Below are 4,619 nucleotides of genomic sequence, written 5' to 3'. Positions count from 1 at the left end.
TAGGTCTTCGCACGTCCGTGCCATTTTGACAGTGTCGTCCACGGGTGCTAGACACGGGTGTGTAGCATGCCCATGCTAGTTTCTCAGTTTCAACCACGGTCTTAAGGCATGGGCGTGTCACACGCCTGTGTTGTTTCAGCAGGCTCGGCGACAGCCATGTCGTACAGCCGTGTTTTGGGAATATTTTTTCCCTGTTTCCACACGGTCCTAAGCACGCCCGTGTGCTTGACCGTGTCTCTATGGTGAACTTGTTTTCAAGAGCTCCATTAGTAAGTTAGGTGTTATACACTAATATTTAAAGAAGTTAATACAGTTAGTGCTCGGGTTGCCTCCTGAGAAGCGCTTATTTATAGTCTAAGCTCGACTTTCCTCTCCGTTGAATGATCATGGTGGTTTGAGGAGTTTATACTCCTCATTCCTGCTATCAATCTCATCAAAATAAGGTTTTAAACGGGTGTTGTTTACCTTAAAAGTGCCGAACTTGGGATGACTCACCTTGACCGTACCGAATGGGAAAATGCTGAGTACCGTTAGAGGGATTTCTTCATTCAGTGTGGTAGCGAAAATGTGGGGATCTGCGGCATCTAATAAGACTATATCTCCAGCCTTAAGTTGATTTGAAAAAGTATTGATCTCGTTCTGCCGTAGATTCGGTTTGTCAGGTGTTCTCGGTTTATGCGCTCGCCATTCATCTAGCTCATCGATTTGTAGCCTTTGATCTTCATGAATAGGTCCTCTACTATTGCTTGAGAATGGCTCATGTACTTTCTTTAGAATCATTTCCTGCAAAGAAGGTTGCACCATATTATCAGTTTTAGTAGAATGGTTTAGACGATCACCTTCAATTTCCAATGTGTTGCCGGAATTGCGAGCTTGAAGGGAGATTGTTTCATCTCCCACATGGAGTGTGAGTTCACCTGTGCCAACATCAATAATTGTTTTAGTAGTTGCTAAAAAAAGCCTTCCTGGAATTAAAGGAGTGTTGCTATCCTCCTCTATGTCTAGAACAATGAAGTCAGCGGGAAATATAAATTTATCAATTTTAACTAGCACATCTTCAATAATACCCCTAGGGAATCTTATAGTTTTATCTGCTAATTGAATACTCATCCTAGTCTATTTGGGTTTCCCGAGACCTAGTTGCTTAAACATTTTGTAAGGCATGACGTTAATACTAGCCCCTAAATCAGCTAATGCATTATTAACATCTAAACTACCAATTAAGTAAGGAATTGTAGAACTCTCTGGATCTTTTAATTTGTTCGATAGCTTATTTTGCAGAATAGCTGAGCACACTGCGTTTAGCTCCACATGCGACGCCTCGTCCAACTTCCACTTATTTGCTAAAAGCTCCTTTAAAAATTTCATTGCGTTCGGCATCTGCGATAGCGCTTCAATAAACAGTAAGTTAATGTGTAATTTTTTTTAAGAGTTTAAGGAATTTACCAAATTGTTCATCTGAGCGGTCTTTCCTTGTCACGTTGGGTACGACACACGAGGTTTATATTTGACATTCACTGATTTGTTTTTATTATGACCTACCTCACCTTGACCTTTGCTTACCACAGTTTCTTGCCTCGGTTCTGGTTCAGGCTCAACGATTCCTTCGTCATCTTGAATATTAATTGCGTTGAGCTGTTCCCTTGGGTTGGGTTCAATATTACTTGGCAAGCTACCTTGTGGTCGTTCAGAGATTAGTTTGGAAAGCTGGCCTATCTGAGTTTCGAGCCCTTGGATCGACACTTGTTGATTTTTAAGTGCTGTCTGGATGTTCTAAAAATGGGTTTTTGACACCGATATAAACTTTGAGAGCATCTCTTCAAGGTTTGACTTCTTTTCCTGTTGATAGGGTGGTTGTTGAAAACCCGGAGGATGTTGTGGTCTTTGATTTCCTTAACCGCCCCACGAGAAATTAGGGTGGTTCCTCCAACCTGCATTGTAAGTGTTACTATATGGGTTTTTTTGGGATCGAGAGTTATTGTTACCCATATATTAGACTTTTTACTCCTCGATGCTAGGGTTGAAGGGTTGATACTTTGTGCATGCTCCTCCTCCATTCGTCTCGCACCTCATTACTGGATGTACCTGAGTAGAACCAAGTAAACCATCAATCTTTTTATTTAGAAGTTCTACCTGATTTGACAGTATAGTAACCGAATCGATGTTATAAATGCCCGTTGTTTTAGTTGGCTTAGTCCTCATGACTTGCCACTGATAGTTATTCAGTGACATCTCCTCTATAAACTCATAAGCATCTTCAGGTGTTTTATTATTGATGGTTCCGCCAGTAGCTACGTCAACCATTTGTCGAGTCGAAGGATTCAGGCCATTATGGAATGTTTGAACCTGAAGCCAAAGCGGTAACCCATGGTGAGGGCACCTTCACAAAAGGTCCTTGTATCTCTTCCATGTATCATAAAGAGTTTCTAAGTCCATCTGCACAAATGAAGAGATATCATTACGTAATTTAGCCGTTTTAGCTGGCGGAAAATATTTTAATAGAAATTTTTTAGTCATTTGTTCCCAAGTAGTGATTGACCCTCATGGTAATGAGTTCAACCACTGTTTAGCCTTGTTTCTCAATGAAAAAGGGAATAACCGAATATGAATGGCATCATCAGAAACACCATTAATTTTAAATGTATCGCATAGTTCCAAGAAGTTTGCTAAGTGAGCGTTAGGATCCTCATCCTGCAAACCATCAAACTGAACAAATTGCTGTATCATTTGAATAGTGTTAGGTTTTAGTTCAAAATTATTTGCAGCTATAGCAGGTCTAACTATGCTCGATTCAGTTCCTGTTAAAGAAGGTTTAGCATAATCATACATAGTGCGTGGAGCAGGATTTTGATTAACTGTAATTGCAGGAGGTAGCTGATTGTCTTGGTTTTTAGCCATCTCCTCGGTTGGGGGTTGAGTATCATCCTCTTGCTCGTTCTCTATGTATCTTAAGCTTCACCTTATTTCTTTTTGATGTCTGCGAACTGTGCGATCAATTTCTTCGTCAAAAAGTAGTGGTCCTGACGGGTTTCTTCTAGTCATAAACTATAAAAACCTTCCAAGAGAAAGAAAAAGTAAATTAATAAATAATAATAAAAAATAAAAATTAAATTGCAAGAAAAATAAATGGCTAAAGTAATAAAAATTGAGCGTTCCTAACATCTTAGTTCCCCGGCAACGGCACCAAAAACTTGATCGCGTGATTTCGTGATAGGTTTTAAATATTTATAATTAATCGTTCCTGAAACTAACTATTATCGCGATCTAGGCAAGTGTACCTATCGAACAGTAGTATAGCTTTAGCAAGACCAGATTGTCAAACCCAAAGGAACTAAAAATACTAGTAGTGACTGTCTTTTTATTATCTAGCCTAATAATAAAGAGGTTTTTGTTTTAACTAACTAATTATCTAAACTAAGAATTCACAGAGAATAGAATTGGGGAATTGCTTTTGGGAGAATCAATTGAATTAAGACAATACCTAAGGAAAAATCCACCTAGACTGTACTTGTTATTCGGCTCGAATCGCATTTATTTATTCATTTAACTTATTCCGTAGAGATCCCTAAGTTATGTTATTATCCCTATTCAAGACTAATAACGTCTAATCCCTAGATTGAATAATTGAGACCTTTCTCTAATTAACACCCTAGGGTTGCATTAACTCGATCTATGGATCCCCTTATTAGGTTTCACCCTAATCTAACAAAATCTTGTCACCCTATGTCTATGCACTCAAATAACTCCGCTTAATTATGACAAATGTACTCTTAGACAGGGTCTATTCCTCCTCTGAATAAGAGCTTATCTTGAATCAGTATCCTGGGATATCAAAACAAGAGTTAAGAACAAGTTAAATATTTATCATACAATTCAGAAAATAATAACAAGATTCATCTTAGGTTTCATTCCCCTTAGGTATTTAGTGGTTTAGTTCATAACTAAATAAGAAAACATCTAAGAATAATAAATAATACAAAACATAAAGAAAACCCAAAACTCCTGAAGGGGAAATTGAGGAGAGATATTCAGTCTTGATTGGTGAATCCAGCTTCTGAGATGGATCAATCGGCTTCCTTGGAGTAATTCCTTACTCCCTCTTCTATGTGTCCTTTTTCTTCCTCCTCTAGGGTGTATTTATAGGCTTAGGAATGCCTAGGAGCCCTCAAAATTAGCCTTTTCTGAATTGGACTCAACTTGGGCTCTGCAGGGACACGCCCGTGTGAATCATGCTTCGCATCTGCCAAATTGACACGGCCGTGTGGTCTGCCCGTGTGAGGAGGTCCAGGCCGTGTTGATTTCGTACTTTGGCCCATTTTATCGGTTTTTGGCCCGTTTCTCGTTCCTTTCGCTCTCCTATGCTCTCCTAAGTATAAAACATGAAATTAAGGCATTAGGAGAATCAAATTCACCAATTCTAATGGGAAATCATCCATAAAATATGTTAAACATGGGGTAAAAATATGTATAAATTACGGTTTATCAGGCATACATTATTGAGATGATTGGAGGTTATCTGATGCCGGACTTGTCACGAAACCGCGTACATTTGAGATGGCTGCTGAAACTCATTAATTTTAGAGCAACAGGTGAATTAAGTTTGGGGTCTGCCATGTTAG

At 38.9% G+C, this 4,619-nt stretch overlaps 1 non-coding gene across 1 annotated transcript; it reads left to right on the top strand.

The window, feature by feature from the left end:
- Positions 1 to 2,362: 2,362 nt before the first annotated feature.
- On the top strand, positions 2,363 to 2,469 carry LOC128293574 (small nucleolar RNA R71). Its single transcript, XR_008283755.1, has one exon. It is a non-coding gene; the product is annotated as a small nucleolar RNA R71 (small nucleolar RNA).
- Positions 2,470 to 4,619: the final 2,150 nt, after the last annotated feature.

The sequence above is a fragment of the Gossypium arboreum genome, chromosome 5, assembly GCF_025698485.1.
Source record: "Gossypium arboreum isolate Shixiya-1 chromosome 5, ASM2569848v2, whole genome shotgun sequence".
In the NCBI taxonomy this organism is placed as follows: Eukaryota; Viridiplantae; Streptophyta; class Magnoliopsida; order Malvales; family Malvaceae; genus Gossypium; species Gossypium arboreum.
This window is presented reverse-complemented; position numbering and strand designations above follow the sequence as displayed.